This window comes from Staurois parvus, unplaced genomic scaffold (genome assembly GCF_062004578.1).
Source record: "Staurois parvus isolate SC_StPar_1 unplaced genomic scaffold, SC_StPar_1.0 ptg000149l, whole genome shotgun sequence".
In the NCBI taxonomy this organism is placed as follows: Eukaryota; Metazoa; Chordata; class Amphibia; order Anura; family Ranidae; genus Staurois; species Staurois parvus.
This window is the reverse complement of record NW_028317945.1, coordinates 6,653,358-6,666,012: the sequence shown is the minus strand read 5'-3', so window position 1 is coordinate 6,666,012 and position 12,655 is coordinate 6,653,358. Positions and strand designations below refer to the sequence as shown.

Genomic DNA, 12,655 nt, shown 5'->3' with positions numbered 1-12,655 from the left:
AGCAGTGCCACAGGCTGATAACTTCCATGCCACGCCGCATTGAGGCAGTAATTGCTGCAAAAGGGGCCCAAACCAAGTACTGTGTACATATGCATGCTTATACTTTTCAGAGGTCCGATATTGTTCTATGTACAATCCTTGTTTTATTGATTGCATGTAATCTAATTTTCTGAGATTGTGGATTTGGGGTTTTCATGAGCTGTAAACCATAATCATCACAATTATGACAAATCATGGCTTGAACTATCTTGCTTTGCATGTAATGAGTATCTCATATATTAGTTTCACCTTTTAAGTTGCATTACTGAAATAAATGAACGTTTGCACGATATTCTAGTTTTTCGAGTTTCACCTGTATATGGATGGATTTCTTGTTGACCTAGAAGAAGATATGCAGCTATGAATTTCAGTTCATATGGGACATAACCTTCCAAAAAAACTGTATGGAAAGTGCAAATGGGAATATTTTTGTCCCCCCCCCCCAAACAACTATTCGGAAATGTTTCTTCGTCCACAAACTAGGACTGTGGAAATTGTGGTTGAAAGCTTGTTAGTTGCTATAAACAACAAATACTTTTGTCCCCAAAGTTTCTAAAATAATGGTCTGTAGTCTGCAACACTCCAGTGATAAGTTATTAGGTTTGATTAGAATTGGAGAGGACAGAACAAGCAATGATGGCAAGCTTTGGCGTTGTCATTTTTGTGTCCTTTACTTTTTGTTGTGCTACATGAGGTGAAAATGTGGGTAGAACAACCCGACCTGTATTTCTCTATAGACAGTGTATGTAGTGGCAGCATGCAGAAATACCTGGCAGACAAGGTGCTCTGCTTTTGGGCTATCTTTGGCCTGAGACTCGGGTCGCATTAGACAATCGTTTTGTTTGTGCTACTTTATGAATGAGTCCTATTTTATTCTGTATGACACAAGTGACTTCTCTGCTCATATTGTGCATCGGAGGACTGAGCTACATGTGACAGGCAGCGCTGACAAGGCGAATGCAGGTTCCTCGTATACAGTGTATGTATATGTGTGTGTGTGTAGAATATATATGTATATGTGTGTGTGTATGTATATGTGTGTGTGTGTATATGTATATGTGTATATATATGTACAGTCATGGCCGAAATTGTTGGCACCCTTGATATTTTTCCTGAAAATCAAGTATTTCACACAAAAAAGGTATTGCATTAACACATGTTTTGCTATACACATGTTTATTCCCTTTGTATGTATTGGAACAAATATAAAACAGAGGCAGAAAAGCAAATATGACATAATGTCACACAAAACCCCAAAAATGGGCTGGACAAAAGTATTGGCACCCTTAACTTAATATTTGGTTGCACACCCTTTGGAAAACATAACTGAAATCAGTCGCTTCCTATAACCATCAATAAGCTTCTGACACCTCTCACCCGGAATTTTGGACCACTCTTCCTTTGCAAACAGCTCCAGGTCTCTCTTATTGGAAGGACACCTTTTCCCAACAGCAATTTTAAGATCTCTCCACAGGTGTTCAATGGGATTTAGATCTGGGCTCATTGCTGGCCACTTCAGAACTCTCCAGCGCTTCTTTGCCATCCATTTCTGAGTGCTTTTTGACGTATGTTTGGGGTCATTGTCCTGCTGGAAGACCCAGGATCTTGGACGCAAACCCAGCTTTCTGACACTGGGCCCTACAGTGCGACCCAAAATCCTTTGGTAATCCTCAGATTTCATGATGCCTTGCACACAGTCAAGGCACCCAGTGCCAGAGGCAGCAAAACAACCCCAAAACATCATTGAACCTCCACCATATTTTACCGTAGGTACTGTGTTTTGTTCTTTGTAGGCCTCATTCCGTTTTCGGTAAACAGTAGAATGATGTGCTTTACCGAAAAGCTCTATCTTGGTCTCATCTGTCCACAAGACGTTTTCCCAGAAGGCTTTTGGCTTACTCAAGTACATTTTGGCAAACTGTAGTCTTGCTTTTTTATGTCTCTGTGTCAGCAGTGGGGTCCTCCTGGGTCTCCTGCCATAGCGTTTCATTTCATTTAAATGTCGACGGATAGTTCGCGCTGACACTGATGCTCCCTGAGCCTGCAGGACAGCTTGAATGTCTTTGGAACATGTTTGGGGCTGCTTATCCACCATCCGGACTATTCTGCGTTGCAATCTTTCATCAATTTTCCTCATCCGTCCACGACCAGGGAGATTAGCTACAGTGCCATGGGTTGCAAACTTCTTGATAATGTTGCGCACTGTGGACAAAGGCAAATCTAGTTCTCTGGAGATGGACTTGTAACCTTGAGATTGTTGATATTTTGCCACAATTTTGGTTCTCAGGTCCTCAGACAGTTCTCGTCTCCTCTTTCTGTTGTCCATGCTTAGTGTGGCACAGACAGACACACAATGCAAAGGTTAAGTGAACGTCTCTCCTTTTTATCTGCTTTCAGGTGTGATTTCTATATTGCCCACACCTGTTACTTGCCCCAGGTGAGTTTACAGGAGCATCACATGCTTGTAACATTCTTATTTATCCGCAGTTGTGAAAGGGTGCCAATACTTTTGTCCAGCCCATTTTTGGAGGTTTGTGTGACATTATGTCGAATTTGCTTTCTTTCCTCCCTTTTTTTGTTTTGTCCCAATACACACAAAGGGAATAAACATGTGTATAGCAAAACATGTGTTAATGCAATACGTTTCGTGAGAAATACATGATTTCCTGGAGAAATATCAAGGGTGCCAACAATTTCGGCCATGACTGTATGTGCACCCACACCCCCTGCTTCCTCAGTCAACACCCCCCTTGCATACATATACACAGCTTCCTGAGACACATAGAAAATCTCGCTCACACGCCTCCAAGTCCACTACTGTCACCCTGCAGCAGGAATGATGTTACAGGCATCTCTACATAATATTAAAGGACCATTATCAAGAAAAATGGTAATTTCTGATATCTTTATACAGGTAAACATTTATTGATGGCATTCAGCGTGTTAATTCTTTTTTATTAAGCCACATTCCTTTATGCTTTTCTCCACGTTTACATGCAGAGCAAAGTGTTCAGCAGTGACAGTGACAGGTTGAGACAAGCTAGAATGCTTTCAAATGTGCTTGCATTGCTTACAGCGGTCACCTTTTATTTTGCTGCAATTGCTCACACAGCACTCAAGTTGGCATGGTTTATTTTGCCCAAACCTTTTTCACAGCGTAGTCTACATGTAAATGTAGAGATTAAAGAATATGTAAACCCAGCATTTCATATCCCTGTTATGTGCTTGCTGTACCATGTACTTGTATGAGAATGTATCCTTTTCTTTGTATTGCTTTCTTTTTGTGAAATCCCTGGTGTTCCTGCCAGTTCCTCTGCTTTCCTAATAAATAACTGAGCATAGTGTGGTCAGTTCTCTAGTTGTGCTGGGAACTCCGTGTGCTTTCCTCCAATGGTCAGACTTGTCCTGCCATGCCCACCCCCTGCCCAGCCTTTCACTGGGAAGACCAGTGTGTGCTGTTTCTCATCCCCCAGCTCTTATGCAGCTAAGAACAGAGGGAATGTGATAACTTTTAAAAAAGGGAAAACACGTTAAAATGTTTTGGGGGGGTTTTTTTGTATATCTACATGCAAATGTTTTGTCTTTTTCTTTCTATTTTAAAGTGAATGAGTTGTTTTAAAGGTGAGGGTTTACATGTACGAAAAAAAATATCCATATTCTTGATTCCATTAGCTATACAGTTGTGTTCAAAATAATAGCAGTCAGACATCACTAACCTGATCAATCACTGTTTTTGGTAGAAATTATATTTCTACATGGCAAATAATTTACTAGCAGATGTAGTAGAGTAATAGAAATCCAACAGACCCAACAGTCATGACATGCATGCTGCTGATTCTGTGTAATTGAATCACTAATTGAAAGGGGCATGTTCAATGTAATAGCAGTGTGGAGTTCTATTATTGAGGTCATTCATTCTTTGAAACACAGGTGGCAATTATTGCCCTTATTTAAGGAAGGAAGGCAGCAACTGTTGTACATGCTGGTTACAGTGCATTTCTCTCTGAAATTCTGAGGAAAATGGGTCGTTCCAGCCATTGTTCAGAAGAACAGCATACCTTGATTAAAAAGTTGATTGGGGAGGGGAAAACATATAAAGAAGTGCAGAAAATGATAGGCTGCTCAGCTAAAATGATCGCAAATGCTTTAAAATGGTAACCAAAACCTGAAAGACATGGAAGAAAGCGAAAAACTACCATTCGAATGGATAGAAGAATAGTCAAAATGGCAAGGACTCAGCCAACAATCAGCTCCAGGAAGACCAAAGAAGGTCTAAAGTTACCTGTGAGTACTGTTACAATGAGAAGAAGCCTATTTGAAGCCAAGCTATCTGCAAGAAGCCCCCGTAAAGTCCCACTGTTGAAAAAAAGACGTGCTGAAGAGGTTACAATTTGCCAAAAAGCACATTGACTGGCCTGAAGAGAAATGGCGCAACATTTTGTGGACTGATGAAAGTAAGATTGTTCTTTTTGGGTCTTGTGAAGCATGGTTGCGCAAGCATCATGATATGGTAATGTTTCTCATACTACGGTGTTGGGCCTATTTATCGCATACCAGGGATCATGGATCAGTTTGAATACATCAGAATACTTGAAGAGGTCATGCTGCCTTATACTGAAGAGGAAATGCCCTTGAAATGGGTGTTCCAACAAGACAACAACTCCAAACACACCAGTAAACGTGCAACATCTTGGTTCTAGACCAATAAGATTGACGTTATGGAGAGGCCAGCCCAATCCCCGGATCTTAATCCAATAAAAAACTTGTGGGGTGACATCAAAAATGCAGTTTCTGAGGCAAAACCAAGAAATCTAGAAGAACTGTGGAATGTAGTCCAATTATCCTGGGCTGGAATACCTGTTCACAGGTGCCAGAAGTTGGTTGACTCCATGCAACACAGATGTACAGCAGTTCTCAGAAACAGTGCTTATACAACTAAATATTAATAAGTAAGTGATTCAAAGGAAAGCAAAATCTTCAAACATTTTTCAGTTTATATAGTGAATGTTTGAGTTTGTAAAGAATAGAAACACTGCTATTTTTTTAACAGTCTAATATTCACTTTTCTTCAATTTTTTTAGAGGAAGAACACAAATTTGATATATTTTTCTTCATGTTTTGATTTGGAATAAAATGTGTAGTGTTCCCAATGCATTTGTGTGTATGGAAATAAAAGCTATTAGAAGGATTTTGAGCTTTATTCACTTTTTTCAAAACACTATTTTGAACACAACTGTATGTTCTTGATACTATTACACAGTTATCAGGTTAATCTATTTTTTTTTTCTACAGTGAGTTTTCAGTGCAGTCCTAATATATCAGCGTTTACAATGTATGTCAACATGGTTCTACATGGGTGCAAATGGTTAATTGTTATAGGATGTAAACGCTGACCTCAACCAGAAGTAAATAGAGCATGGTAAGGGAGTCGACGGCTCACTTTATACCTTCTAAACTATGTCAGGTGCTTTTTTTTTTTTTTTTTTTTTTTTTTTTTTTTTTTTTTTTTTTTTTTTTTTTTTTTTTTTACAGGTTGTATTTATTTTATCTCCAATTTAGCCAAATGCTTTGATCATGTGGTGCAGGGCAAAGCTTTTCCTCCAGGCCAGATACATCATAGAGCAGGGGTCCTCAAACTACAGCCCGCATGCGGCCCGCTAAGGACATTTATCCGGCCTGCCGGGTGTTTTGTAATATTTTGTCATCCTCCTGCGTACTTTCACGGCGGGATCCTTTACTTTCATTCCACCAGCACCGCCGCGCTTGACTGGCTCTGCCTCTTGCTCCCTCACCTGCCCCTCTGCTCCACCCCCAGTGATATTCCTGTGTGCTGGGGATGTAGATCTGGCCGGCACGGCGTGTAAATGATAGAGGGGTGGTGTCTGTGATATCTGGAGGGACTGCCTGCAGTTCTCTCGCGCTGGGCAGTGACAGACAGCCGAGGAGAAGGACACTGATTAGACTGCATTGATGGACACTGGTGAGGCTGCATTAATGGACACTGATCATACTGCATTGATGGACACTGGTGAGGCTGCATTGATGGGTGTGTGTGTGTGTGTGTGTGTGTGTGTGTGTGAGAATATATATATATATATATATATATATATATATATATATATATATATATTAGTCCGGCCCTCCAACGGTCTGAGGGACAGTCGACTGGCCCCCTGTTTAAAAAGTTTGAGGACCCCTGGCATAGAGTAACTTGCGTGAAATCTAAGGTGATGTAATGTTAGGAGGAAGGCTAGCAATCTATCTACATTGTAATTGCTGTTAAAGAACAGGTGGGTGGATAACTTCACAAAGTATTGAGAAATTATTTTGGTAAACTGTCCACTGTAGTGTACTGTCCATGGTGGAAGGACGGTTGTTAACTTTCCTGCTGGAAACTTTATCAAATGACCCTATAACCCATTTTTCAAGAAACTGTTTATCGTCTGTCTTCCTCGTAACATCCTCTGTGATCTTCCGAGCCTCTCCTTTTCTCCTTCACCTGCGTCTGTTATGAGCAGTGCTTGTAGTTGTGGTGCACTGCCCTATGCACACTGCACATCCAATAGTACATTGTCCATCTCAGGAGCTCTCTGAAAAATGATTAAAATTTTAAAAAAATTGACCCAGGTGTACCTTGCACTCCTCCACCTTCCATTTGATGATGCCCCACAGATGCTCAATAGGGTTTAGGTCTGGAGACATGCTTGGCTAGTCCTTTATCCTCAGCTTCTTTAAGCCTTAAGGCTGCAAATAGTTTCTAATAGTTGATTTCAGAGGATTTTGTTGTGTGCTAGCTCCATTTTTATCTTATGGTTGTTTACGGGGCAAATATGTATTTATAGGCTGTACATGCTGACTTCAGCAAGTTTCGCAAGCTGCAAACAGTGTGACTGTGGGTAACCATTTTATGCTTTAGAGTTCTTTGCCTGGGACCAGTTTGCGATTATGCTTGAACTTTGAATTTCTGTTTAGGAGGTGTACAAGCTTCTCCATCGTATACACAGTATGAATACTGCAAGGCTTACATACAGTATCTCACAGAAGTGAGTACACCCCTCACGTTTTTGTAAATGTTTTTTTTTTTTTTTCTTTTCATGTGACAACACTGAAGAAATTACACTTTGCCACAATGTAAAGTAGTGAGTGTACAGCTTGTATAACAGTGTACATTTGCTGTCCCCTCAAAATAACTCAACACAGCCATTAATGTCTAAACCACTGGCAACAAAAGTGAGTACACCCGTAAGTGAAAATGTCCAAATTGGGCACAGTGTCAATATTTTGTGGCCACCATTTTTTTTTTTCCAGCATTGCCTTAACCCTCTTGGGCATGGAGTTCACCAGAGCTTCACAGGTTGCCACTGGAGTCCTCTTCCACTCCTCCATGATGACATCATGGAGCTTGTGAATGTTAGAGACCTTGCGCTCCTCCACCTTCCATTTGATGATGCCCCACAGGTTCTCAATAGGGTTTAGGTCTGGAGACATGCTTGGCTAGTCCATCACCTTTATCCTCAGCTTCTTTAGCAAGGCAGTGGTTGTCTTGGAGGTGTGTTTTGGGTCGTTATGTTGGAATACTGCCCTGCGGCCCAGTCTCTCAGTCATACTGCTTCAGTATGTCACAGTACATGTTGGCATTCATGGTTCCCTCAATGAACTGTAGCTCTGCAGTGCCGGCAGCACTCATGCAGCCCCAGACCATGATACTCCCACCACCATGCTTGACAGGGGTCAGGAGTGAGTCTTTGTACTCCTCACCTGGTTGTTGCCACACACGCTTGACACCATCTGAACCAAATATGTTTATCTTGGTTTCATCAGACCACATTCTATGGTTTCAGTAACCCATGTCCTTTGTTTGTCTTCAGCAAACTGTTTGCGGGCTTTTTTTGTGCATCATGTTTAGAAGATTCTTCCTTCTGGGACGACAGCCTTGCAGACCAATTAGATGCAGTGTGAGGTATGGTCTGAGCACTAACAGGCTGACCCCCCCCCCCCCCTTCAACCTCTGCAGCAATGCTGGCAGCACTCATACGTCTATTTCCCAAAGACAACCTCTGGATATGATGCTGAGCACGTGCACTCAAATTCTTTGGCCGACCATGGCGAGGCCTGTTCTGAGTGGAACCTGTCCTTTTAAACCACTGTATGGTGTTGGCCACCGTGCTGCAGCTCAGTTACCGGGTCTTGGAAATCTTATAGCCTAGGCCATCTTTATGTAGAGCAACAATCCTTTTTTTCAGGTCCTCAGTTCTTTGCCATGAGGTGCCATGTTGAACTTCCAGTGACCAGTATGAGAGAATGAGAGCGATAACACCAAATTTAACACACCTGCTCCCCATTCACACGAGACCTTGTAACACTGAGTCACATGACCCCAGGGAGGGAAAATGTCTAATTGGGCCTAATTTGGACATTTTCACTTAGGGGTGTACTCACTTTTGTTGCCAGCAGTTTAGACATTAATGGCTGTGTGTTGAGTTATTTTGAGGGGACAGCAAATTCACACTGTTATACAAGCTGTACACTCACTACTTTACATTGTAGCAAAGTGTTATTTCGTGTGTGTTGTCACATGAAAAGATATAATAAAATATTTCCAAAAAATGTGACGGGTGTACTTCCTTCTGTGAGATACTGTAGCTGCCACTGTTTGCAGGAAGGAGAGGTCCTATAAATCTTGGCACATAAACCAAACACATCAAAGTAGATCAAAAACTCTGAATAATTATGAAAGGTACATTGTTCATAGAAACGAATAGCAACACTTAAAATCCTATTTAATGAGGAAGTGAAACTAGTGATAGAGATAAGCAAGTCCAGTACCCCTAGTAACCAATACAAGAAAGGAAAACCCTTTAGAAATGGTCCAGATTATTTTGTGCGATTAGTTCTTAAAGAATTGTATGTATTGAATCACACAGAATCCAGTGCAGCTGTGCATTTCAACCAATCAGCTTCTAACTTTAGCTTGTTCAATTAAGCTTTGACAATAAACCCTAGAAGCTGATTGGTTTCCGTGCACAGCTTCACCAGATTCCGTGTGCACCATTTTTAGTAAATCTCCGCCAGAGTGCTAATAGTAATTCAGCCAGTGGCCCACTGGGTTGAATTAAAAACTTATAGTGTGTACCCAGGTTTAGTATAAAAGCCAGGAAGCTAGCATTTTCAGAATGGGAGAAACAATGACAGCATCTCATTACTTTAAACAGTATAATTAGATAAACCATAGAGCCAACCACTATATGTGGAAAATCAAAGGTGTAGTGTCAATAGTGGCTCAGAACATAGGTAAGCCTTTCTCCAGAGAAGGTCAACATAATGCATAAAAATGTTTTGAGTGCTCTCTGTATTACGTAAGTGTTTTTTTGTTGTTTTTTTTTTGTTTTTTTCCTCACAAATGTACACAAGTTTTTTTTTAAACAAAAAAAATATATAGAGATTAAAAAAACAGTATATATTACATATAAAATCATAAAAGGTGCCGCAACCTTAAATATGATCAAAAGCATAATTAAACGTACGATCTTAGATGCAACATATTATTTATTTGAAAAATATCTGCTCCATACCAGTGTTTTTTATAATCTATTATACTATATCCATATATAGGACAGCATGTTTTTCTAATTATGATTCCCTTTTAAGGTTGTTACTTGTAACAAGGGGTAGGCTACCCTGTAGAGTTCAGAAGTCAGTAGTAACACAGAGTTCAGGGGTAAGTATTGACAGTGTTCAGAGGTCAGTAGTAAGCAATGCAGAGTTCAGGGGTCAGTAATGTGTAATGCAATGTGTAGGGTTCAGGAGTGAGCAATGTAGAGCCCCCGGGTCAGGAGCATGTATTGTAAAGTCCCAGGGTTAGGAGTAAGGCAGAGCAAAGGGATCAGGAGTAAATAATGCAGAGTGCAGGGGTCAATAAGTAACACACTTCATGGGTCAGGATCAATTAATACAAAGTGCATGAGTCAACAGTAAGTACCTCATAGCTCTGAAGCCAGTATGTAACCCTCAGCAGAAATTCCCAAACCGACCTTAGATGTGACCCTCCTATGACATGTCCGAGCCAAGAAGGAGCCTAGGACTTCTTCCAGCTTTGCAGTCGGCACAACAGAATCACAATCTACCTGTCATCTGCAATCAATAGGTAGATTGTGATCGACCAGTTGCTGAGCCCCAGTATAAAGTGTTAGACTATAAAAGACCCCCCCAAAACAGTACCTCTCAAGGATAAGTCAATGGGCAGATTTTATATCTTCCATCTCTGGCAGAGTTTTTTTGTGCAGAAACATGTTAGTGCAATTCACAATTCGAATCGGCTTATTCATAAGACCACCCTTACTAACATTTGGGCATTAAAGTGTTTCTGCAGAATGCTTTGTATTGTAAGCGCACTTTACAACATGATATCCCTTGTGCTACATCAACAAAGTATCAGGAGTACTTCCTAGACCCTGTCACCAAACCATTCATTTCAACAAAAATCTTCCTATGCTTTTAACATTTTATGCACGTTTTTGAGGGTTTGGTTCACCTTTACAAAAAAAAATGTACAGGAGAAGGAACACCAACTCCTTCCCCACCCTCCCAGTCCCCACGGAGAGAGAGGAACCAATTCCCTGGTCTCTGGAGTGGCTATTGGGAAGGTGGGTGGGGGGGGGGCAGGAGACATAAGGGTGGCCAGTGTTCACTTTTACATTTTTTTTCTGTAAAGGTGAACAAACACTTTAAGCCTCTCCTGTGTAGGCATCTAAAAGTCCTGAGACTGGTGAGCGCTGCCATCTTGAATGTGATTTCAACTGCCCCAGCAGGGCAAAACTATTACTCAAGTAATTCCAGCCATCATGTCTCAGTGGCACCTGTACCGTAATTTCTTGTATGGGTGTCATAGGACCAGAAGTAAGGGAAAGCCTGTCTAGTGGGGAGACAGAACTAAAATCTTGTCAGAAATGTTGTTTTTCTCGTGATATAAAGAGGACTGTAGTCAAGTTTTTTTCAGTTGGTAATAAGTTGATTTTTGTTGTTAGGCCTGCTTTGGTACATTCCTACTTCTTCCTGAGCACCCGAAGACACCTGGCTATGCTAGTCAGAAAGATTTGAAGTATATGTAAACACTCACCTTGTAAAACAATTCATTCAGTTTAACCACTTAACCTCCTGAGGATTCCCCCCCCCCCCCTTCCTGACCAGCGTTACGGCACTGCGTTACTTTAACTGACAATTCGCGGTCATACAACGCTGCACCCAAATGAAATGTACGTCCTTTTTGCTGTTAAACATGACCAGTAAAAAAACAAATTTTGTCATAAATTTAAGCCAAAATGTATTCTGCTACATGTCTTTGATAAAAAAAAAAAAAAAAGTCCCAATACATGTAAATTAATTGGTTTACGTGAACGTTTATATAGCGTTTACAAATGGCATCAAATTTACTGGTCTTTTTTTTTTTTTTATATATTTTTACTAGTAATGGTGGAGATCAGCGACTTATAGTGGGACTGTGGGGGAACTGACTTGGTGTCACTGACATTCCCAGTGACACCAATGCAGTGATCAGTGCTACAAAAAAAGCACTGACACTGGGCAGGCAGGGGTGAACATGAGGGGCGATCAAAAGGTTAACTGTTTGCTGTTTCACTCTGTCCTGTGTCCGTGTGCTTCACTGTAAGCACACTACTTTGGATGGCTGTGCTGTGCAGTGTGCACGAGCCGACAGGGAGGAGAACTGTATTGTCGGAGATCCTCTGCAATCACCGGCCGGGACTCTGTGATTGACGGCCATGACTGGCGGCGTGGATAGGGCATGCACGCGCCTCCTACCAGGAAATGCAAAATCATGTATATGTACGTGATTTTGTGCTCCCATGCCGCCCTGTAGCTGTATTTCTGCTATAGGGCGGTCGGGAAGTGGTTAAAATAGAAACAAAAGGCAAAATATTTATGTATTCATTATAACAAAACATTATAAATCCCACACACACAGGCTTTTTTTTTCTTATAAGTGTCAAACACCCTCTGTTCTCAGCTGCATAGAGTAGTGAGGGTGGAGAAACAACAGTACACTGGTCTTCCCAGTGAATAACAGTTGAGTTCCTGGCATAACTAGAGAGCTGTGCTCTCATGCCTAGTGTGGTCATTTTTTAATAAGATAGCAGAGGGACTGGACAGGATCACCAGGGATTTCACACAAAGGAAGCAGTACAAGGAGAAATGGATACGTGTTACATAGTCACATATCGGGAAAATTAAATGTTGGGTTTACATATTAAGCATCCAATGCACTGTGCACCCAGAAACCACATGTGCTTAAGCTTCCTGTTCACATATATAGGTTATAACAAGTAATCTTCACTTCCCCAGATTTCAGAATTATAGCAACACTTAATAGGGAGCTTCCTATTTAGTTCTCACCATGACTAAGAATAGTAGATAGTTGTGACACTGTGTGGGCCTAGGAAAGGTTAGTGTTTGAATGTCATATGTGTCTGTGGAATGTTTTCTGTCATAGAGTTTGAGTAATTGGCTATTTAGATTGGAAGCTTGCAATGCAGTGTTTATGTGTTAGAGGATTTGGCAGAGTTTTTGTATAGGTGTTAAAAGATTTGCACCATGGTAACTG

At 41.0% G+C, this 12,655-nt stretch overlaps 1 protein-coding gene across 2 annotated transcripts in view; it reads left to right on the top strand.

Moving 5' to 3' along the window:
• The window catches only part of MGAT3 (beta-1,4-mannosyl-glycoprotein 4-beta-N-acetylglucosaminyltransferase), a 143,343-nt gene that overhangs the window by 101,559 nt on the left and 29,129 nt on the right, over window positions 1-12,655 (top strand). The window contains exon 1 of one of the 2 annotated variants that reach the window (XM_089674286.1): window positions 2,832-2,953. The exons of the other annotated variant lie outside the window; for it this stretch is intronic. The gene's annotated coding sequence lies outside the window, so the exon portion shown is untranslated. Of the gene's footprint in view, window positions 1-2,831; window positions 2,954-12,655 lie in introns of those variants that run through there. 2 annotated transcript variants of the gene reach the window in all.